Genomic DNA, 25,549 nt, shown 5'->3' with positions numbered 1-25,549 from the left:
CGAAGAACAGAATAGTTTCTTCTAAAAAACCTTCAAAGGCAAATATTTTCTTAAATCTCCATGGAATTATGAGAGACAGTATTGGAATCAGTAGATTTATCCCAAAATGATACAAAATTTAGCTCCGAAAATCTTCAAAAATCGAAACTTAGAAAGAATATGTATTTTCTTCTATCAAATAACAGAAATAACCAATCGGGATTGGAATCATTCTAAAAAATTTTCTTGGACAACCAAGTATGAAAAAAAAAATATTTGTCATCATGAAAAGGTAAAATTTATAAAAAAAAATTATAAAATGTCTTGTCGAGTTCGAAAAAAATTTTCAAAGGTAGATATTTAAGATATTAACTATAACTAAAGAAAAATAATCTTCAAAGGAAGACGAAGAATTGAAATTAGGAACAAATTCATAAAATTTAACTTACAGGAATTTACATACCTAATGGGTATCCAATTCTTTTTGACAAAAATGGCAATTTCTTTTCAAAAAAAAAAAAAGTTTGTGAAGACCTTCGAGAGGAATATGAAAGATTTTTTAAAGTGAAACAATGAACTAATTATTGTTTAATTTTTTCAGACGTCTGTACGGGTGAGTGAAATTCAAATGTGTGTAATCAATTTTCCCTTATCACTTAATTCAGTCATAAAATTAAAAAAATCGATTTTGAGTAAAAAAAATTTTTTTTTTCATGCACGCTCATAATTCACAATTAATTCAAAGAACACATTTATGAAATTCCCATCAAAAGATAAGTATTCGTTTTTGAATTATTCCAATTTTAACATTAAGAGCGAAAAATGACCAAGATTTACAACTGCATTGTCATAAATAAGCATCTCATTGTTGGGAAACATCTGTTGACCACTTTTCTAGTAATTCTTAAGTCCCCAAAAGGGTACCATAAACAACCTACGTCAACTTCTTTTGTGTAACTGACCGCCCAATTTAATAATAAATCATAGCTAAATTTTGCACATTAATATCACATCCCATTTATTTCAAAAACCGGTGATGTTTTCATGATTTCAATGACACCAAATTTTTCCTAAATGTTTGAAAGGACTCTCATTGAAAAATTATGTAAATTAATGTAGCGGTTATTGAATTAAAACAAAATCTTTACCTGTTTCATTAAAAATTTTGAAATTTTTACCGACTATTCTACATTCATTCCTGAATTTTTTGAGAATTTTAAATTGAGTAGAAGTGGGTGTTTTCGCTCGGGCGGTAAAACTTCACTCACCCAGTACATAAATTTTTGGAAAATGTTGTCTCCTGACCATTTTCATATTTTTGTTTTACAATTCACAAATTTCCGATAATAATGCGGAATTTGGAGAAATACCCCGAATGCTTGCGGCGTTTCCACGTTCAGAGTAGCAAGTGAAATCCTCTCGAAAAGGAATTTCTTTGATTTTGAATCGCCTGATTCAAAAAATATGTAAAAAAAATTATTGTTCGTGCAATCACTGTAACCGATAAACTTGTCCGACACCAATTAGACATTTTCTACCAACAAATAACCACAAAACCCATATTTTTTGGTACACAATGTCAGTTACAATTTTTAGATGAACATTAGGTTTAAAGTGGAAACTTTAAAACTGAAGCCACAAGATTACTTGGCTCTTGGATTTAAGACACCAAAGGGAAATGAAAAATTCTTAGGCAACTGAGCAAAAGATAGGCATTTCGATACCAGTTTGGCCAGCACCAAGTCCCGATTCGACACCCATGGAACCTGTCTGGACGTAAATTCTGATGGGAAGAGATTAATTTGCAGCAAGTATTTGAAAGTGTTGGTCGCAAGAGATGTCAAAACAGATTTTCTCTTTTTTTCATTTTGTTCCCGTTGCCTGTACCGCATTGTTCAAGAAACGAACGGCTCTCGAGATCACGCTAGAAAAACCACTGATACGCGGTGTTAATCGAAAGTCGTGCAAAGGTCATAAATACAGATAGAACCGTAATTTATTGACACGGGTTGAACTAACAGTACTGTGCAACAACCCAGCGCACCCGCCGGTCCCAAAGACCCGACACCTGTTTGGGAAGCTCAACTCCGCTCTCTCATTGCGAAACTTCCACCGTTGCAAATGCAATAATTTAATGATTTCTTCCATCGTCTAGGTCACGTTCGGTACAAGTACTTGTAATAATAAATAAGCGATATGGTCCGGAGCGCGTGCAACTTCGTGTGGGCATAAACATGTCTGTCGGAGTCTAGAAGAGTTCATTAATGCAGTTGGTTTGGTAAAACGCCATTAGCCTGCAGCAACTCTAAATGATGACTTTAAAATTACATTTGCATACTATCAAGAGTGAGGGGGAAATGTTAACACGAAGAAAAAAAGTCGAGGGGAAAAATCGCACAACACCCACGTGAGGGTTCTCATATTTTGCTCCAATACAAACAGAGCGCCCACGTACCATGCAAATATGGTACCGAGTGGAGTACTACAATGTGAATGGACTCGATTGGAGATAACCCGCGACTCCGCTGACCAAATCAATCAAATTAGTCCAAGATAAGTGGATAATTGGTCAATTATTTAATTAATTAAGTTTGAACGAAACTGTGTAAACATTTGATTAGTTGCGGAAGCTGGCGCAAAAACATGTCAAAAACGAGCAGCACAAGCGCCATAATTCATCCCAGTTATTAATTAAAATGCAAATGACTTCATGTATTAAAACAAAAGCGCTTTTTTCTTATTCGCCGTGTACTCAATTAGTCGCTCGGCGGTGTAAAAATGGATAACCGTCATGTTCTGCCCAGAAATTTAATTTAATTTAATTATATTTACCGCCACAATAAATAACGCGATAAATCGCGATATCGGTGCGTTTCTTAGCGTTCGGCCATATTACCACCCACTTTGTATCACTCCGGGTGCCAACCACTGACATATTGCACCGGGGGTTGTCCCTCGCCGTGATTTACAGCCCGCCGCGAGAGGGTGTTCGCGACCATCGAAACCTGCCCAGGTGCGCACAAAAACCCATCTAGGGTCTCAATACCATAAGGATGATTTTTCCCCAAGATGGGTGCGTGCCATATTGGCACAACACCTACCTGGCTCGTGTTAGATATGACAAATGATTTATGAACAGAGATCGGATGCCATGATTAAATCCACAAAAATATTTAAGCTCCATCGCCTTTTATTTGTCGAATACACCTCGAATCGATCCAAAAAAAAAACGCCGCCATTAGCCTATCAGATCCCATCAATTACCCAAATCCTCGCGTCAAGAAGCTCCGCTCTGTTTGCGACCTGTCAAAACTACACCCCCCCGCGCCGCGCCATTTTTCGCGCTCTCAATTGTTTGTTTACTTCGTTTATTATACAACACACGCGTCCACGTTCGAACGCCTCCTATCCGTACTCCCCTGGCGCCCCACTCCAACCGCAAGCACATGACTCCCCCACCACAACACCAGTTCGCCCGGATCGACACAGATGGCGGCAAGCGCCTATCGAGCGCGAGTTGCGCGACGTGGCCACGGTGGCGCTGCGGTCCCGCGCTTACGTTCGAAAACTGGCGCCGCGCCGGATTCACGCTCGCCAGCTCGATTAGCATCAAACGCGCCACTTAAAATAATTTCGCTCATGTTCTTAACGAGAGTGATCGAGTGTAATGCATCGTAACAACATTTAATTTATGCGCGTAATTAATCTCCGGTTAATTAAATTTAATGACAGGTGTGCGGCAGAAAAATTGAAATTATTGCCGCGGGGTGATGTTCTTGTGCGAGCAGGAAAATTGCAGGTTGCAAGCTGGATTGCATGCAGCGAGCGTTTAAGGGGTGTGGTAGATGAAAGAAAACACGATTTTTTGCACAGGATTTATGTAGAGCTTTGTACAGAGATTCACAGGTTTTGTCTCGGACGAGATGAGGTGCACACACAAATTGTTGGCGCTTAATTAATCTAATTAGGGAAATTTTAATTAGTATTAGATAATGGGCCTGGCAAAATTGCGAATTCCTCCTTTCCCATGAGGCCTGCCGTGTAGTTTTTATCAGGAAGTGAGCGGAACACGCAATTAAAACAATTTGGCACAATTACGGTAATAACATTTTCGATAGTGGTGATAAGTGAAGAAAGTATTTTAAGCCAAGGTCATTGCCAAACCCATTTGGACAAAATTGTTGCGCCGACTTACGTAACCAACTGAGTCGGCGACGGAAAGAATCGGAAACTTTTCTTCATCGATTTACGATTTGCATCTGGTCCAAAATGTTCTTTTGCGATCGCCTAATTATTGTCTGCACATATTGGTAAGAAAATAAATCGAACGGTATTCGTGCTGGACCAGAACAAACAAACAGATTTTCGTGTTTCCTATTGGCGCCCGGAGGCAGCTTAGAAAAAAGCTCTCTTGTAATTAATTAGTCCAGGCTTTTCGGAACATAACTCACGTTTATTGTCTATTTCATAATAGTCGGCGTCCGGGAGGGGCATAAATAAAAATCGAAGAGGAAAATGCGTGTGTGTGAAGATGATGTATGTAGCGTGTGTACCACGGAGGCTGGGTGGTCAATCTGGTGAAAATCTGTAACGAAAAGTGTGAAAATCCATCCGTTTTAATATTTTCGCCTGTACACCTTTAATACATAACAGAAATTTACGCGATGATAAATCAAAGATGCAGTGTTTCATTTGTCAGGTGTGTTTGGCGAGTGATGTATTTTTATTGTCGGGGTCTAGTGGCGTGGCATGCTAGATGGCAGTTCGGTCGACACTTGGCAGGGCGCGTGTTTAAATGTCTTTTGTATCGATCAGGCCCAACATAGGAACTGTTGGTTTTAATTAAACACAGATTTTAATTTGGTCGGGTCTTTTTTACACACCCCTGCAGGTAAATTTGTCCATTACCGTGTGCGGATATTGACACGCGACGGTAGCGTCATCTTGTGTCCACCGTCCCGACACTAATTCATTACGAATGTAAAGCGGCCGGTCTTATTTACGACGCTATTTTCACTTAACGCAATGTAACAGGAAAAGAGATAACATGGCACAAGAATAAATTTATGCATTTAAGAAAATCGCGAACAATGCACATGACTTACAAAAAGCCTTAATGACGTCTCGCATTTTTCCACATCCGATTTTGCAGCGCTCGATAAACCCTGGCGGTGTTTTTTCGCCGGTCTGCATAATCGCAGGTGAGTGTGTGAAGCAAGCGTCGACGTGCACTCAGTCTGCCGGTGACGGCGATAATTCATCCCTGGCCGAACAACGGGGTAATCCGGGTCCTTTTTGCGCGCGAGTGTAGCTTTCAGCAAAGCCCAGGTCGAACATCCGCGCCGGTAAAGGACACATAAAATTCATTTAGCACATAATGGAGGAGCTAATCTGGCGCGCTCACGTATAAATAAAGACACGGCCTAATAAAATAAATTATATCGGGGAATAAATCCATAAAATAAAATTAGTTTATAGATCCGATTTCGGCCTGTCCGACTTAACTGCTAATAAAAAGAGCATTAACGTCGGGACGGGACATAAAACATGCTGTGCGTGTTCCACCGAGATATGACAAGATGATTCGCCGCAGGGGTGGCTCGGGGTCTAAACCGCCACCGGGGCGTAAATCAGCCGACATAAGGAGTCGTCGGACGTCTCGGTATCAGGCGGCACGATCAAAACAACTTATTAGGGGTGCGGACGGGTGGTAGTTTTTAGAGTGGAAGCGCGCCCCCGACGAAGAATACACAAACGGCCCAAAACAAAGCCAGGGAAAACCAGTGGATGCGATACATCACCGAATTGGAGACTTGCTTTCCGCCGCTCGTGACCCTGTTTCGGGAGCTTCCCTCCGAACCACCACCACCAACCCTATGTGTGCATCGAATCTGCATAACGCGCCACCGATTTATCGATACCCATCGACGACTTAACACTTCGCCCGAATTCGCACCGAATTTTTAAACGAACAGGTCCAATTTGTACCGACAGGGTGGACGACAACCCCGTCGACAGGAATTATCACGGCGATTAATCAATACGGGCCGCACCAAGGAAAAAATAAGCAAGTTGGGGCCGATGCGATTTTCGGGGCGAATTTTGGCCTAGTGTGACGGTTGGCCTAGATCGAGGGTGGGTATCGGGCGACGGATCTGGATAAGCGACAAAGGGGTTGGAAATAGAATGAACTTGGGGCCATTAAAACAGTGTCGAAATGAATTCAGAATAAACAAGATTGGTGGACGAAAGCTTCAAAATTGGCGAAAAAATAAAACGTACAAAAAGCCGACGGACAGATAATGGGACATTTGACAAAGTGCAAACTGACATGCTATGGCAATTCACTCGTAATAATAGTAATCATAATAATATTTCTAAAAAAGCACATCCCTTTGGACGCAATATACGAACATATTCCTCTATTTCTGTAATTAAACAAAATAAACAATTGAATGGTAAATGAATTATTATAACCGTCACGTGTTATGTAAAGATAATAATAAAATTACTTTTCAACTGCTACGATAAAACCACTGACGTGTTGTTTGCTGGAATTTTGGAATTTGCAAATCTGGATCAAAAATAGAAGTTTTTGGATTTTCAAAAAAATATATATTTTTTTATTTTCAGCCGCCGGGTTAGTCTATTGATTCAACGAATTGAAAAAGAAATAAGTGATGTTGTAAGACATGAAAAAAATGTTAGCAGGTGGTTGGTAGAAAAAAAAACGGTTAGGGAGGGTTAAGGAAAAAAGAACAAAAAATTTGGAAATATTTTTAAATAAGTACTTTTACTTTATTTAGACGTGCTGTTCTTCATTTTACAGTTGGAAATACATGCATAAATACAAAATCGAAAATGACAAATTTTCCAAAAATTATCTTCCCAATTTGTACATTTTGAAAAATTTTGGATTCACCGGGTCAGAGCTAAATTTTACAATTTTTTCAGCTATCTACAGCTGACTACACATTTCAAAAACAGATGCAAAAAATTCAAATCATTTTTTAAGTTTAAAAAACCAGAATTAGTCTGATCGTGTAAATTCGTACATGAAAATAAATTGTAAAAGTGCTAGAACTACATAAAAACAACAATCATTTTTAAACAATTTTATTTAGTTGTGTTATTCCATATTTTAGCAGTTTAGCAGTTACCAGTGAAAGTAAATAAATCCAAAATAGACCAATTTTTGAAAAATGGGCGTGCAGGCATTTCCAAAATATTGGGAAGTGGTGTATTGTGGATAAATATTTTTGAAAAATGCTCAATTGTTCTATAAAAGTGATCCACTACAACATCGTATCAAATCCAACAAGTCCAATAAGTGTGTAAATTTTGAAAATTTTTGAAATGAGTTGGTTAGTGCTAAATTTTGAAAATTCTTCAGTTGCCGAATAATGGACTACAAATTTTACAAATGAAAATACATACATAAAAATATACAACATTCAGTCTTTCATTTTCATTTTCGAATATACAAAAATTACACATGATTAGCCTAATACGCATTTTACAGACATTAAAAATGTATTTAACAAAAGCGGGGGAAAAGCAATTACACTAAACATATCTACAAAAACATCAGTACAATTTAGATTGCGTAATTGACATATTCTGTGTTAAATAATTATACATATAAAAAAAATAATTTGTCAATTGTTAGGGCTAAAAAAACAATAAGATCTAACCATTTTCGAATCATTTGAATTTTCCCTAAATTTTAAAATTCTAAAATTACAAACATGGAAAAACAAAAATATAAAAAGCACCATAAAAGAAGGAAAATTTTAGTTGAAATTACAATTTGAATCGAACAAACGCAAATTTGATTAGATTTAGAAATCCAAAATTGCCCAAATTTTGATGAATGATGTAAAATACAAATAAAATAATTGATGGTTCTCACTTCTCAGAGACACCGGCTGCAAAAGGATCTGTTTAAAAAAATGCAAGTCAAAAGCGAAGGACACCGGACACGGTCCCCGTTCTTCTTTTGTTTATGCTCCATCCTCGTTCCCCGAATCTCACAATACTCCAACCGTTCCAGTGCGACTTGACGTTTTTAAATTTTGTAAATTGAATATTTATGCAAATTAAAATACCAAAAAGAAATTTATGTCCGTCCGTCGTCTTTTTGTTTCACCAGTTTGTCGTAATTTATCGACGGCCTCGTTACCTCAAACATTCGAAAAATGATTCCCCCACATTCTTCCCCGAACAATCGACAAAATATTAATAAACAAACCGAAGAAGAAGCCGCATTCCCGAGCTGGTCCGGTATTTTCCGATTTGGGCCTTCGATGCAGATTAATCACGGAGTGGATCCCACATGTCTACAAATCGATTAAAGAATCTCCAGTGACATCGTACATCGGCGCCTGCAGAGATGATGCATGGACCACACAGCCACCTCGCCTCTTCAGGACTCGAATCCTTCCTTGGATTCGAAAATTCGGCGCGGCTCGGATCCTGCCGCGATCAATATCACATTAATCCTGGAGTAATTAATACTATCCTTGTCGCGGTGTGGACTCCCGAACTAACCGCTTCCCAAATCGTTTCGCATCCTTAGACCCATTCAAACTGCTGCAATAATTGAATCGGCGTAATTTGAAATTTCCTGATAATGGGGCCGGCGTCCTCGAGCTTCGCTCCGGAGGTAATCCGTGTCGAATGTCGCTTTTTAAGAATGAGCAAAAATCGTAAAACACCAAGGTCGCCGCACAATGGACGACGTTTCGGTTTTTTCGCCGACACTTCCAGGTAGGACGGCAACAAAAATCGGGTGGTAAAGGTGCGTTCACCGTCGCCCGATTTTACACTTTTTAACTGAGATTAGTTCGTCAGACAGGGTCGACAGCCGGAACGGGACCCGGACACTTTTGTTTTCATCACCACGTTTCATTGTTTTTTAATTCTCGATTATGTAAATCTTCGCCGGGACAGGATTGTACAAATTCGCTTTCCGAAGAAATCTAAACGCTAAATCGTGTGGACAAGCTGGACCGGTTGCTTTATTCATCGACCCCACCCAAATTTCCCCAGTTGATTCTTTTGCAAACAATACAATTTCAAAATATAATTGAAAAGTTGGAAACAAATTTTTTAATAATGAATTTTTCGAGCGGGGCATCGTTCCGCATAAATCAAATCTAGAGGCGACTGTGATTACTTTGGGGCTAAATTATGGGGTTCAGGTATCGGATCAAACATTCATCGCGGGCAATAAAAGAGTTGGAACAAAATGAACAAATAAAAGAATCTTCCGTGGCACTTTCTTCTCCGGTGAAGGTGAAGCGCTCGTTCTACTCATTTTTTTAATCCCCATCATGATTTTTTTGGGTTAAGGTTGTTCACGCATCAAGACAAATCCAAAATATGTAAAAGCAAGAAGAGTGAAAGTTTTAATGATGCAACTTGAACAGAGTTTGTGTCATTTTTTAAATCAGAAAGCTGTGGTGACAATTTCTCTCAGGAAATGTTTCAGATCAAATTGGCTTTATTGAACAAAATTTTCAAAAACTGTAAAAATATTACCAAAGCAAACCTGTCAAAATTTAGGATCATTTCAAGAAATAAATTAGACAGAGAAAAACATTTATCAGATTCTGCAATATCTTGGAACAGTAATTGTTGAAAACAAATTACAAAAACAATTTTGATTTTTTCAGAAAATATTTTTTTGAAACTAAATGGATTCAAATTATACTAAAATTTTCAAACAATGGGATTGGATAGTACAGTTTTTTCTTATTTTTTTGTGTGAAGAAATATTGCTAAAGACACTTATTGCTAGAAAAACACTAAACTAAAAATGCCTGATCCTGTTGAAGGTTTCAAAAATTTATTAAAAGATAAAAAAATTGCGATTAAATTTCACTACATTGAACAGTTTGAAAAATGTTTCCTAAGATGGAAAAAATATCTGATTTCCTTGTTCTATCTCAAAATAACTCCAAATAGGATTAAAATAAATTTGTAAACGTATTTCTGAATTTTCTTTGGGAAAATATTGCGAAAGATACCTAGTTCTGGAAAAATATTAAACTAAAATTGCCGGATTAGCATTATAGCTTTTAAAAATCTGTTGGAAAAAATTAAAAAACATTTTGCGATTACAATTTACAAAATCCAACAATCAAAAAAATTTCAAAAAAATAAAACAATGAATTTCCACTCTTATCTGGGTAAATATTTAATTCTTTCTTGCAGAATTTAAATACATTTAAAAAATGGTTTCAAATATGTAGTAATAAAATATGTATTCAAAAAGAGGAAAACATAAACGTTAGATTTTTTTTGTTTTTTTTTTCAATAATAATCCAGAATGCACTTAATTCTTGAAAAATATTAAACTAAAATTACAAATTTACTACCAATAATATATCTATCAATAAAAAATATATTGGTAAATTGTTGAAAATACATTTTCAGATTCTATATTTTGAAAATTGTTGCCAAAAAAAACAATGAATTTACATTCCTTTAAATATTTGTGTATTGAACAAACATTTTAAATTTGAGGTCAAGATTGCTCTCTGGTATCAGAAATAACATGCGTTCAAAAAAATGTTTAGTCACGTGCGCTGTTGTAGGTTTTGTTTCGGTTAACGTAGGCGTGGCTTCAGAGCCCAGATATCGGACGTCATTTATTCAGCTGATAAGTAGTGCTGTGAATTATTCCATTTGCAAGAAACAGTACTTTTCGGAACTACTTTATGTATGAAGGAAATGTCAAAGCGTACCAACTAAAAAGACTCGATTTTTTAGGAGGCAATTTGCAATGCAACAAAAATGATCTACTTTGTATTATTTTGTTTTATTTCTTTGTAGTAGCTTCTCATGAATAAAAAATAATTAAGAATATATCATTTAGAATTGTGGTGTCAGTGCAAAAAAATTGCGGCAAAATTATGCGATGCTGAAAATTAATTTAAATTAATTGCAAATAATATGGCAATCAATATTCCTCTTTGAATTAAGCAATAAATAAAAAAGTCGAATTAAACCTTCAGAAGAAGCAGCAATGGGAAGCGGCTTTTGGTATGAAGCTAGATGACGAGCGAACATTTTAATGAGTTGTTTGCGCCGATCAACACTTACTTCTTTGGTAGAGAACTGGTGTTCCGAGTGTAACAACGTCAATCGATAAAAAATTTCTATTAAAATAATTCCATAAACGGCGACATTTGCATCCGTAATTGTAACATAATTTTTTCCGGCATATAATTTATGTCTAATTTAGTCGAAAAAAGCGAATGATTTTTTCCAGTTTAATTAGTTAACACGGCGAACATGACCACTTAGGCAATTAAGTAATTTAATGGTTAATTCATATGTAAAATTTATGTCGACGAAATTAATTAGAAAAATCGATCGGACGACTCATTAAAAACCACTAACTCGAAACCTGATTGTTGTTTGTGCAAATTCAAGCATTTGACGCATAAATAAAAATGCGGGGTCCATATGGGCGCACCTGTCGTAAATGCACTTAGCATGTATTGCTTTGCAAATCGAATTATGTAGAAAATTAAAGACGGATTTCCTGTCGGGCGCCAACAATAATTACCGTAAATCCAGTTGGGAGGAGTGAAAACGGTTGCGGAACTGGATCAATTAAAAAACCAATCGGAGCGTCTGTTTGGCAAAATGATATTGCGAATTAAAGTAACTCTTCTGGTGTTAATATATGGCAGTGGAAACAATCGTCGCGGAGTTTTATTGCTCATTCAATCGGCACTTTCTTAGGTTTTCTCAGCGGCAAATGGGTGTAAGACAATAAAACCTGATGCATTGTGATTGTATACGACAGAAGGAATCCGTCCGATAAAGGACTGCCTCAAATTGAGACGCACACTGCGATGCAAATTTAATTGCCGCTCGACGGCAATCAAATCGGGTCGACCTCGCGGCCGATCTTTACGAGGTGACGACGCAAATCTGGCAACACCGGACATAACTCAGATTGATGGTCCGTCGGCCCCCTCCATGACAGGGTTGAAGCGGCCATTAGACTGCCGCCCCTCGCCCCTCTCACAATCGACAAACCGCAAGGTTCCGCTTTGGGTCCTGCACGAAAAAATCACTATCTGGATGGTCTTTAACCGTGGAACGTAATAATTGTGCCAATGAAAACCAGATAGAGCGCTGCGGGCGAAGAATCTTGCCCAAAATAAATAACCGGTAAGGTGTACGGCGATCGGGTGTCGATCAAGCGGACTCGGATCGGGTCAGTCAGCGGCAGATGGCGATCAAACGGAGTGGTGTTGCCAAATGGTAATGTACGTCGCGTGTTGGGAGTTTTATTGTCGAGTGTGTCAACGCGGCGATTCGGGCTTTTTTACTTTTGCCATTAAAACATCTGTTAGGTTGTAAATTTTGGCAACGAGCAGGTTAGGATTGTTGTCGTGATAATGCACCAACATAATTAATCGACTCTCGAAACGTCGACGACAAACGACTCTATTTTACCTACAGACTGGGGGAAAAAAATTGCGAGCGGGGGATAAAACAAAAAAATCTACTTTCTACTTCTACCACTACAATTTGGAACATTTTCACCGCTTAATCCCCTAAGTTAAAAATCGACGACATTCTTTAGCGCTGCCAAATATTTGCAAGAACTGTTTTCATTTGGTCCTGATGTTGAAATCGGTCGGTTTGTCAGAGTTACAAGTTAAATTGTGAACTTTTAACTATTTTTTGCTGCTGCTAAATGAGCTATTAATTCTAGATTTTTTCACCCACCTACATGATTTATTTTAATTGACATGATTATTCATGGTAAAAAAATAATCAGCTTGATCAATCTAAATAAATGAGTCGTCTAGAATTTTTATTACACTATTGCGCAAACATTGCAGTTCTGGTGATTAATCATTTCTGAATTGTATGTAAAACGCCAAAATGAAAACCTAGGTGAGTGAGTCAAAAACTGTCAAAAACGGTGTCAAAATTTGTGTTATTAAGAGACAAAAGAGGCAGTAACAAAGAACCAATACATTTTTGGGAAAGGAAAATTTTGTTTCTACAAAAATTTTCGTCATTATTGTCAAAAAAATCAAATTAAAAAAAACGCCAAATATTTATTTCGTGTTTAGAATGTATGAAAGGAAATAGTTACAGAGAGAAGTGTTAAAAAACTAGAAATTCAAATGAACGCTTGTCAAAATTCACCAACCATGAACCTTCACTAAAAAGATAATTTTTAAAAAAAGACTAAATCAGAAGTCCCCATTTTCAAAAATTGAAATCGCTAAAATGTCACTGGCGATCAGAAAGTGCATTAGAAGTGGCGTCAAAAATATTTTTTAAAAGGTCAAAAATAAAAACATGGGTGAGTAGACCATCTAGCCTGGTTTTTCAAAAACTGTCAAAACCTACACACTTCCAAAATTTGTGGGGAAAATTCCAAATTGAAGTTTCTCAGGAAGACACAACAGGCGGTAATCAAGAACCAATAAATTTTTCAAAAACCAAAATTTAGTTTCTACAAAAACTAGAGTATGTACCTAAGATATTTTCGAAAAAATTAGATACAAGAGGACGTCAAAAATTTATCTCGGGTTTTGAATGTAGGCAAGTTTTTATTAAATGATGTCAGGAACTAATCACAGAGTGGAAGTGTTAAAAAAAATTAGAAATTCAAATTAACGCTTGTCAAAATTCAGCAAATATTTTCACAAGCATGAACCTTGCCCTAAAAATTATTTTTTTAAAGAAAGACTAAATAAGAAGTCTCCATTTTCAAAACTTGAGATCGCTAGAGTGTCATTGGCGATTAGAAAGTGCGTTTGAAGTGGCGTCAAAAACGTCTTTAAAAAAGTCAAAAATGATTCGATTTTTAAAATTTGCATTAGCGCTCGGGTACAGACTGCACAGTTGACTATTATTACAATGGACATATGTATAAAAAAAATTCATTACTAACTACAAATAACTTCTAGGTTTGTATCAATTCAAAAGTAAAAAACCAAAATAAAATACATTGGGACAAGCGGTGTCGAAAAACGTTCAAAGCAAGTAGAAAGTTTTGTAGATTAACACTTAGACTATTACATTCTGATTTTTGATAGAAAGTTGGAACCGAAAACGTTACTGTCATTAGCAAAATCAAAAATTTAATATTTAAAAAATCAAAAAAATCATAATTTGACACGACTAATAAGACCAACTGGGCATTTTTCAAACTGTTTTTTCAGATTTAGTCGATTTGACTGTCCTTGAGCACATAACGTGACATTCGTAGCGTCAACAATTCAGTTTTTGGAAAATCAATAAAGTCAAAATAAAATCTAACCTGACAATTTTTGAAAAACTCAAAAATGCTCAAATTAACGGCCAAATTCAGTCATTTGGGCTTCATGTGAATAGATAAGCGCCAACTATCGTGCTTGATGGACACTTTGGACCTTTCTTGGCCCCCGCGGCTGGAAAAATTTTTTTTTTGAGTAGGAAAAAGTGAAAGAAAAGAAGTGAAAATTGTCCCGTTCGCGTTATCGGGTGCCACCACCCCCTAAGAAAACCCCCGATCGTGTAAACTAGCAAGTAATCACCTGAAATTATGTCCTGCGCAGTGAAACGGTCGGGGGTGAAATACCCCTAATCTCGTTAAACAATAAGAGCGTGCGGTGTACTTATCGGCCACTTTCGAGCAACAAATTCTCACGTATCCTTCGAAAACAAGAGGGCAAAACAGACCTTCCGCTACCGAGAACGAGACGGAAAATCCCCCGTGAGAAATTTTGATTTACCGACCGAGCAGGCGATCGTATCGCGAATTCAGATTGAGCCTAATAGAATAGCCTGGTATAATCCTGCGACGTTGGTGGTCGCGTATATACCTATTATATTAATAACACTTCGGCTTATTAAAAATGCATTAGGTCGTTTATTTATTGATTTAAAACGGTGGGTGGATGGCTTGCAGTGGTGTGCTTGCACGATGCATTTATCTCTGGCGTTCTATCGCAACCCTGGATCGGGCATTTTTCGCCGCATAATTGAAACTGTACCACGTTAATGAAACGTTTCGGAATTATTTATCGTTCCTGCGGAATCATTAAGGCTCGCAGGACCTCGCCTCCGATAACTCGCAACACTTCGCCGCCGATCAAGATCCACAAAGACCCTTTCGGAAAATACGCACCGGTGATGGGAAGTTTTTTTTTGGGACACGCCGTCACGTCCCACCGACCGTAACGAATTCCTGCGGTGAGCTTTTCCCCACGCCGATTCACAAATCTCTAACGCGGCATTAAGAAAATTATTAAACGCGTCCATCATACATCGCAGTTTGTTATTTTCTGTCTTGCAGCCAGTTTGGTCGGTCTTCATGTTACGCAAACCATCATTTTTGCGGTGCAGACAGTTAAATTACACGGTACGGGGCGAAATTTTTACGGGTATGGCTGCATCGTGACGGTGAGGGTTCATGACGGGTTGGAGTCCTCCAGGAGTGGGAATGTGCAGGTTCGGGATCACGCAAGTTTTGGGACCGATTCCCGCCCAAAATATTTCCATAGAATAGAAATAAAGACTAGAGTAGGGAAATTGGCACAGGAACAAGTGAAGAATTAGCAAACTGACAACTTTCATACGGTTTTCAATTCAAATTAAGAATGAGATTTCGGAACAAATTATTTTCGTTTTGGTCGACTGAATAATCGAAAACATCAACTGTGATGATTTTTTAAACCAGAAAACAGTAGAAATAAAATCTCAAATTTCATCACGACTTCACTTTGTATCACCGAAACAATCACATTTAAATTGAATGAAAAAAAAAAAGGAAAATCATTCGTTTAAATTTCAATCGATAAAAAATCTCCATTCACACTTTCCTGTTTCAAATAATTCCAAAATTTATAAAATTTCAAAATTCCTGGACACTTCATCAACGCCACTTTTTCGTTCTTTCCCTTTTTGAATTTTCTCAGAATAAAAATCGCCACTTTGGGAGTTTTCTTTTTAGAAAAAAATTATAGAATCAACACGAAAAATAAATTCAACTATGCTGAATCAAAAAAAACTCACCGAAATTTGAAAAACTTAAAAATCGCCACTTCAAAAGTTTACTACATATTTGGAATGACATAATCTAATATGTAGATATCATTTTCTGAAACCTACTAAGATTTTTTTTTTATTAAATCAAACAAAAATACGGCAGAAGTGTCACTGTCGAAATAAAATTTCAAATTTGATTTTACTTTCCAGCCCCGGAACCGTTACATTTAACTCCAACAAACGAAAATAGTTATTTGTGTATCGAGGCCAAAAAGTGCATCTTTTTCGTCCGAGTCTGGGTTTTCTGGCCGAGGCGCAGCCGAGGCTTGAAAACAAGCGAGGACAAAAGGCACATATTTGTTATCAACTTCCCAACAAAACTAGAAATTTACTATTTGCAATATGTACAATTAATTACTTACATATTTACATAATTTATGGTGACAGGGCAATTATCGGTTTTGTCGATTTCGTTGCTAACAGACCAACAGAGCGCCACACAGCGTCCGAAAAAGAGTTACTTTTCGTCCGCTTGTGAGTACGTAAAATTCCCGTCCTCGTTAAAGATGCCTAAAGGGATTTTTTTTCCAAAATTTTTAAATTCCAAAAGTATAGACACAATTCAATTCATCAACGTCACATTTTCCCTTTTCAAATAATTTAAGCGAATCAACAGGAAAATTAAATTTAGTTGTCCCGGATTAAAAAACTCGCCGAAATTGGGAAAATTGTACAATGAATACTTCAGAAGTTTTCTTTATGGAAACAAATGATTAAATTTCAGCAATTTTCAGCATTCATTTTCTGAAACCTTCAAGATTTAATTCCTATGGACGAATTTATTTTGAACAGAATAAAAATACAAAATATTTCAAAAACGCCAAAGACGTATGATTCATTTAATCGATTAAATTCAATTAAAATATTGGTGCCAAATCGAATATAAAAAACTATAATTTCGGAAGTTTCTTGAAAAATAAATTTTTATCGACTCGCAGAAAACTGAAAAATTTTTAAATCGCAAAATAAGTTGTTCACTGATCATCTGCGATAAAATCGATTTTTAAAAAACACTTTTCACTCTTTCCGTTTTGTAATTTTTCCAAAAAAAAATTTGTAGTCACTCTTTCTCCCCTTTGTTCTTTCCGACTACTCCAAACAACCCGTCACAAAATTAAACCATGCTCCGTGAAAATGTTCCGATTTCCAAATAGCCTCATATTTCATCGGTCCGATTTTTCAGCCGAAACCAGTCCTTCCAAGCCGATAATTCCGCCGCTCCCGAAACACAAATTAAACATGCACTCTCTTGTATCTGTAAACTCTCCGAAAGCCTCACTTTCGCTCCTGGATGTATCTATTATCTACCGACATTAAAGACAGTATCTTGGACCGCTTTCAAATCCAATTTAGAATAAATTACGAGGCTCACGTGGACCTGTGAGGCGTCGCTCCGAGAAAAATTATTTTTGTTTATCCTTGCGCCCGGTTCGGACGTATCCTTTGTAATAAATGTCGGGGCCGGTCCAGATGAAAAAAACACGTCTTCGATTAATTCCTCGTGTTGCTTATAGCTCTCTTATGGTTTACATCTATCAGTTGGACCCGGCGGAACACATCCTAGAGCAAGCTGACTGGGCTTGATTCATGACCTGTCGCCGGCCGCTGTAATGGAGCCCCCGCTAGGGCCACCCCCAAAACCACCCCACCGACGAATCCCCAACTCGGTATGAAAATTCAATCGCCGAATTTATCCCAACTGGACGCAACAGTTTCCACACCTCAAGCAAAACCCACTTCTGATTCACTTATTTCAACACGCACTAGCTATTCAAATTTTCCACACGACCGGAAGCTTTCAAAAAATTAATTATGCACTTGTCCGAAAAATCTTCATCAAGGAAAACGCTCGTTTCAAGAACAAACGGCACGATCCAAATTATTTGCCAAAAATTACTCGCCCACAAATAATTTTTAATTAATTTATGCGAATTATTTCCATAAGAGAACACGCCACAACTCGACTGGAACTGATTTGGTTTAATTTATTCCCAAGATTACTTCGATCTAGTCGGTTCAGATCTGGACATCGCGGTGGCTGCTCCAAATAATTTCATTGAAAAAACTTCAAATTTATCGGTCTAGGTCTGGACGGTGTGTTGGCGCAGTTTCCTTCCAAATTTTTTTCACGGAGAAATAATTCTCGTGAGTCAGTGTTTGGAATAGCGCGGTCCGGAAAATAAACAAAAATTGTATCGCAAAGCGTGGAGTGCCGCAGGGTACTGTTTTCGGTTCCATTCTCTTCAAGTGTATTAACGATGTATAAATCCGGTTCAAATATATTTAGTCGCCGACGACACTATTATATTTATAACAGAGAGAATAACAATGATGAGATGTTGATGAAATTAAATGAGGATTTAGCTTCGATTTATAAATACTTATGAGTTAATAGTTGTACTATTAATTTAAATACATTTAAATATATAATCTGTCAGAAGTGATTTAATACCTACAACCGAATAGAAAGTAAAATGGGATTAAAATAAATAATGTTACGTTGGAGATTATAATGAAATAAAATAATTGACAAGAGACTGAAATAAAATGGAAAAAAAATTGTTTGATAGAATCGATAAGAATTTAATCTGCATTAAACTATTATTGGATAGAGGGTTAATTGCACCAGGTAATTATTGTACCTCGATTTTCTTATTTGCCTGCATTGAAATCAATAAATTTTAAATTGATTCAAAATCAATCTTTGGGTATTATTTTAAGCTAATACGTGCACATCAATTAATGCTCCGCTCAGTGTTTTCAAATTTACAAAATTTCAAAAAAGATGGATCAACTTGGGGATGAAATAAGAAAAAAATGTATAAATTAGAGAAATCTTATTCTTGAAGAGCTTGGAGAGAAAAAATATGAAAATGATTAGGGGATAAAACGTTGGTAATTTTTTTTTCAAAAATAGAAAACTTTTACTCAAGAATTAATTTCTATAATAAGTTGAGAAACTTATAGAAGAAAAACGTCTAAATCTGCTTCAAACTAAAAAAAAACTGATTTTTAGATTGCTGTAATTAATGAAGTTAGAGGTCTTGGATTCTCTCATGGGCTGTAACCTTGGAAATATCTGCGCGAAGGCAGATAAACCAGTGAAAAATCTATAAATGAAAACTAAAAACGTCGACCCCTTTCAAATTTAAATACATACAGACGAAACTAACGTAACTAGTTGAGACCGATATTCGTCGTTTGCGTAGGTATGACTCATAGCCCATGAGAAAATCCAAGACCTGTAACTCTCTAAACATGGTTAGAGACAAAATGAAAAATTTTAAATTAAAGTAGGTACAGAATATCATAAATGAATCTCCAGAAACTTTGAAAATAAAGAGAAAAAGTAGACGTAAAGAGGCAAATAATATACTTGAAAGAAAATACGTTAAAACAGAATTGAAGTGGATTATGGAGACTTTCTGATTTTACTTTTACATGAAAAAAAGGGAAAACATAATTCAATAGGACGAAAGAAAATGGAAACGTAGATTTCTCCCGAAAATTAAATTAGACGAAGTTCTAAAAAGGCGACTCTATTGTCCCGAAAAAGAATAAAATTAGAAAAAAAAATTCTAAAATGTCCAGGCTGCAGAAATTAATGAATCTAGAGCACGCAAAGATCAAATCTAAAAGAGATGCATTAACGATGTAGTAAATCAGGTTCAACAATCTGAAATTTATTTATTTGTTGATAACATTATAATCTCGACAACAGGGATTTACATTCATGAGCTGTTGATGAAATTAAATGATTTATAAATACTTATGTGTTAATAGTTAATAGTATTAATTTAAAGAGAACTAAACATGTGATTTTTCAGAGCTGATTTAGCACATACATCAAATTGTAACGGAAATAAAATAGGTAGAGCTTATTTCATCGAGATGTACATGGGGAGGAGTTAAAAAACAGCGCGAAGCAAATAGAGCGAGGTAGCCCGGTGAGGTACCTTTTTAATGTTAAATTTTTATACACAAAATTGTCGACTTTATAATAAGCGAATAAAACAAGGCATTTTCGGAAAGCAAACTTGAAAACAACTCTATTATTATCATTGACAATTACAAATTACACTAGTTCATGTGAAGCTCAGTGTTGTGAAAAAATGAAATGTAAAAAAAAATGTTAACACGTGAATTATAATTTAAATAAAAATAATTTCTACATGAGAGAATATTGTACATAGGTGATAAACAATGTTATAAATTAAGAAGCGTAGTGGGTATTAAAATTGAAACATGTCGTGGAAATTGTAAACATAATTCATTATTTTTTCTAGACTTTACACTGTAACTTGTTACCTCGACAGGAAAACGTGAGCAAATATTAATAAATTTAAATACTTGGTAAGAGACATCACCTAGTTGAAAACGAATTGTTCTCTCTTGTTTTTTCTGTTGTCTTTGGCGTTCTTATCTCGGAAAAATTTAAAAAAATGAAACTTTCGCAGTACTAATAATTTTCCAATTAGGGTGGAATCAAGCAGGCCTAGAGATTTCGGTTTCGGGAGTGCGGCGATAATAACGTGAGAAAAGGCGGACATTTTCGTACAAACACCGATCTAATTTAGATAGCGTCGTTAATAACAGCGTAATCTGTGCCCCTTGACGGACCGACTTAATATGCAAAGAGCCCAATTATGGGCGTTAATAAAAAATACTTGGGTGATTTTTTGTGCGAGGTCGTCTAATTATACTCCATCGTGTCCTTCGGCCAACCGAAGGCTGAAACGTGCTCGAGCCTTGACTCCTTTCCTCCTTTCCAAAACAATCCCGACCAGAGTCGACTCCGACATGTTCTCGTGATAGCAACAAAACGTGATTAGTCGCGGCGACCGAACCAAAACAAATTTTTTTCCTAGGGGCGAACGTTCAACTCGGATCGCATTTTTTCGCCACCACCTTGGTTTTTCCCCCGATAATTAACGCAATAACGTGTAAAATATAAACAGAGCAGATAGAGCGTATCTGAGCCTCGCCGTGTTTGTATAAATGAAACGGCGCCATACTTCACTTGTAACGACTATTAGTATCGTCCCTGAATACAAGTTAGGCACGAACTTGTTATAATAGCTGATAAATCGGGCGCAATTTTGACTTGTGCGATTTAATTCCTGCTTGTGGAATTATGTAAGGCCGGGAAAAGGCTGGTCGGGAGAAAACATAATACATCTTGTCCCGAAGACATTCGGAACGTTTCCTTTAAGACTGTCATGATTTACGGCTTTCTACTTGTCAGACGAGGAGTGATAACTCATTTTGTTTATGCCGGCTTGAGCCCCTTTTTCTAAACTGACGCAATTAGTCGGGAAAATGCATATGGCCGCGACGGACCCGGAATCGCAATGGGGCATCTGTATGCGCACCCCGTTCCCGGATAATTGGACGGATTGTTACCGAGTACTGTATCAACCGCCGATATTGCTAAATTATGGCCACTCAGTGACCACACAAAAATTCACTATTTTCCAGACAAAAAATTTCGAATCGGAATTTTTCAAAATTTTTATATTGAAACAAAATTTTGGAATTTTTGGGGAAACTACTTCAAAAAAAATGTTTCGCAAAGCTTGGCTCTTTCACTTCCGCCACAGAAAAAAAGAGAATTGGGCGATATCAGATACGAAAAAAAAAATTTTGGTAATTGTTCACTTTAACTACTTCTGGAATTTTCATGTTTTTTCTGGCTAGACAGCCTCAGGGCGTCCTCCTAGATCGTTTCCCACCAATCAAACCTTGTACAAATGAATTTTCCTTACCCTCTAGTTATACTAAGACATTGGCGCGACCTTGAAACACAACAAGAGAGAAAAAAAAAGGCATTTGCACAAGGTTTGAATGGTGGGAAACGATCTAGGAGGACGCCCTGAGGGTGTCTAGCCAGAAAAAACGCGAAAATTCCAGAAGTAGTTAAAGTGAACAATTACCGCGAATAGAATTTTTTTTTACGCCAGTATCAGTAGTTAAAAGAGAAATCCAAAATATCCAAACTAAAATTCTTATCACGAAGCGTTTTTTTGTGTAGCGTTTTTTTTTGTGTTTTTTTCTTGTTCTTTATTTTTATCACAATCTAGGTCCAGTTAAAAAAAATATTTCATAATATTTCCCACATGAAAAATTAGAATTTTTATCAACGTCGGGAATTTTTAAATTGTTTTATTTCTTCAACGAAATTAGATTTTTTGTAATGCCCTACATATCTGAATTATACTAAAATCTTGTAGTAACATTCTGAAGACTCTCTTCATATTTTTTATGAACAAGCAAATGATGTATAATTTTTTTTTAAATAATTTTTCAAAATTATTTTGTTCTTCTATCAACTAATTTCTGCATTTATTGTTAACGTTTGTTGTTTATATTCATTTCAAGTAGTAAAAAAATGAATAGTACAAATTTTGCAGCGAAATTGGTCAAAAAAGAAACGATTAAATTATCCAAAAATAATCAAAAACTTGTACTGAATTGAGCTAAATAAAAAACGCTGCAAGCATTCGGGGCACTTTTCCAGATTCCGCATTATTATCGGAAATTTTCGCATTGTAAATTAAAAATGTTATTTTATGTTAAATTTTAATAAATAAAAAAGGAATTATAGAATTAACCAAATTAATTAAGAAACTCTCTTTGCAATATTTTTCACGAGAAAACGACAATTTTTGAGTATCAGAAAAAATTATCCCGTTGGATGAATCACTCGGTGTAACAAGAAACTTTTTCATTTACTGCAAACACAAATTATAAAAAAAATGTAAATACGATTAATAGATCTCAAAATCCCTGAAATCTTTCAGTACAATGATTATATTTCACCATTTTTATTAAAAGAAGATTTTCTTCAAGAAAGTCCCAAAGATTTTTCAACTATTACAAACGAAATAATTTCCTACTTATTTACACAAACGCCGACTTTTCGATATTTGTATTATTTTTGAAAACAAATTGCAATATTCTTCACACAAAAACCATCAAACTTGATCTGACGAAAACTTTGTCGCATTTTTAGAATAACACGGACTTGATTCACCCACAAAAACAAGTATCGAAGCGATTTTCGGTGTAAACCATGAATATTCATTAATCACAAATAAAAATAAAAACCGCGTTACGAAATGATCGCGTCGAATACACTCCATGCGCGTAAAAACGCCGCCGCTCATCTCGCAATGGAAGATTTCGAGCGCATCTGCTCATCATCGCGTCGAGCCATCTTGTCGAAATGTAAGTGATAGAACGCCACCCTCGCGTGTGAAATTTTCCCGTGAAGCGGCACTTTTTCCGGAACACTTTGTACACCTAATTTTTGAAAATACTTGCACTCGCTTCACTGGACACAAAAAAACGGTGTTAACATTTTGGCCGGCAGGACCCAACTAACGGCCACCCTGACTCTCCCCCTGTAAGTATAGGCCTTAGCTCAGGGTCGCCATTAAAAACCCGCTTTTGTAATACCAGGGTCTGGTGCAATTCGGGTCTATTATTACGTCCACGGCCGTCCACCGTTTCGGAAAGCTTCGTCAGTACCGTTTGGACAGATCGCGTCGATAAATCCGCGAATCGATCGCGCCCCCGACCGGGCGATAATCGACGCAAACAAACGAGTCGATCTTCGTCCAGGTATAATAGGTGAGGAGGGAGGATTTATGGCGTCCTAGTGGAACGGCAACCGTTAGGACGGTCCTAATGTCTTTATTTGGATGCCACAACATAATTATCGTTTCCGAGGCCCGTTCGAAAAATCTTAACACCATTATCGGGGATCACATGATCCGGGACCAAGATGAGATTCTACGGGCGACGGTAAATCATGTCCTCCACAAAAACCATTGATTAATGGCTTAATTACTAGACGAAAATATTAAAATAGTTGGCGCAGTTGCCACTGTGAGCTCCGAACTTGTTATTCATGGCCGTCTCGGATAACTTACGAGCAGATTTGTGTGTTTGCCGTGTAGATTTGATAATTGCAGTTCATGAGAGACCACCGTGACCTCAAGTCGTACTATCTTCATTCAACTCTTCAGCGTTATGCCATAAAGGCGGAGTAATAGCTTTGTTATGATACCTGCTCCATTACGGGCGGTAATTTTATTATTCCACTTCGAATCGCGGCTCCCGTGCGATCCCGAGCGCCCACGGACGTTCGAACTATTGCCAATTCGTTAATTTGAAAGGGGGAAATTTGCGACGGATCGATTTTTTAACGACGACCCACGCACTATTACCGCCGCCGCGGTATTAATTATCGTTTGCTTTCACTGTCTCCCATGTCCATCACTTCCGATACACATCTACGTGATTTAGAGGGACCGCGACGCATTCGGACTTTTAACAATTCGTACTACTAAGAAGAAGGTTCCGTGGCGGCCGACGCACTCCATTACATTCGATGCAGGTAAGACCGTTCACGACCTCAGAAATATCTACAAAGTTCGACGAGGGAATTTGCACATGATGCCAGATCTTTTTCGAGATGCTGACAATTCGGTCAATTAAGAAAACGTTTCGTTAAATCGAAACAATTGAATATTCGTGCACTAAATGTCGGCGTAATTTACCAAAAGCGTTTATACCGAAAGATACAAGTTTCGAGGTTTCGACGATTTGATCAGATAAGAAGAAGGCTTTTTGGACACAACGCGTTGTTTTACATCTTTAATGCACACAATTACAAATTAAAAAAATTACAGTGAAATAAAAAAAATGTAATTTGATGAAAACAAGTGAATAAACGTGACGACTGTATAAAAAAATAATTTTATGTTTACTTCCATAATTTAGATACGAAGGAATTGTGAAGAGATTTTTTTTATACCTAAACCACAACCATGTAAAATAAACATGTACTGTTGTAAAAAAAAAATGAGAAGGAAAATTGCACTGATGACAATCTGACAGTTTAAGAAAAAATTGTGAATAATGTAAAAAACTTTGTTTTTAGGCAACGTGTTAAAATTGTTAGAAGTTTACATTTCTCGACACAGTGACCACATTACAAACGTAGGTATACATATACAAAAAAAAATTTGAGAAGAAAATTTGTACAAGGCTCACTTTCGAAATATTGATAATTTGATAGATTAAGAAAAAGAACTTTTAAGCATCGAATTTAAATAGAATTTGACAAGGGTCTATTTATAAAAAAGGACTTTTTTTTATTAACCAATGTTCTGATGGTTTTCCTTTTGATATCTTCTGTATCCAAATCGACCATACAGCATGAATATATACCACAATAAAAAATTGTAGGGGGAAAATTGCACAGGAGACAATTAGAGATTTTGATAATTTGAATATTCAAAACAAAGAATTTTTAAAGATAAGGCCGCTTGATTTTCACCAACCGCCGTCATGGGTTTACATCGTTATTTACTTCCCACATATACAGAGTGTGCACACTAAATTGATTCATTTTATTTTTGTGCAAAAAGCAGCAATTCTTTTGAGAATATTTATAAATAAATAATTTCAAGGCAGAATATTTTTT

The 25,549-nt window shown here is 36.5% G+C and overlaps 1 protein-coding gene and 1 long non-coding RNA gene across 7 annotated transcripts in view; one reads left to right on the top strand and one right to left on the bottom strand.

Moving 5' to 3' along the window:
* Window positions 1-25,549, top strand: part of LOC138135795 (uncharacterized) — a 37,461-nt gene that overhangs the window by 2,984 nt on the left and 8,928 nt on the right. The window lies entirely within an intron of this gene.
* Window positions 1-25,549, bottom strand: part of LOC138135791 (homeotic protein ultrabithorax-like) — a 109,749-nt gene that overhangs the window by 79,326 nt on the left and 4,874 nt on the right. The gene's annotated exons all lie outside the window — the stretch shown is intronic.

The sequence above is a fragment of the Tenebrio molitor genome, chromosome 7, assembly GCF_963966145.1.
Source record: "Tenebrio molitor chromosome 7, icTenMoli1.1, whole genome shotgun sequence".
NCBI lineage: Eukaryota > Metazoa > Arthropoda > Insecta > Coleoptera > Tenebrionidae > Tenebrio > Tenebrio molitor.
Note: the sequence above shows the minus strand (reverse complement) of the source record. Positions and strands in the feature narration are given on the sequence as shown.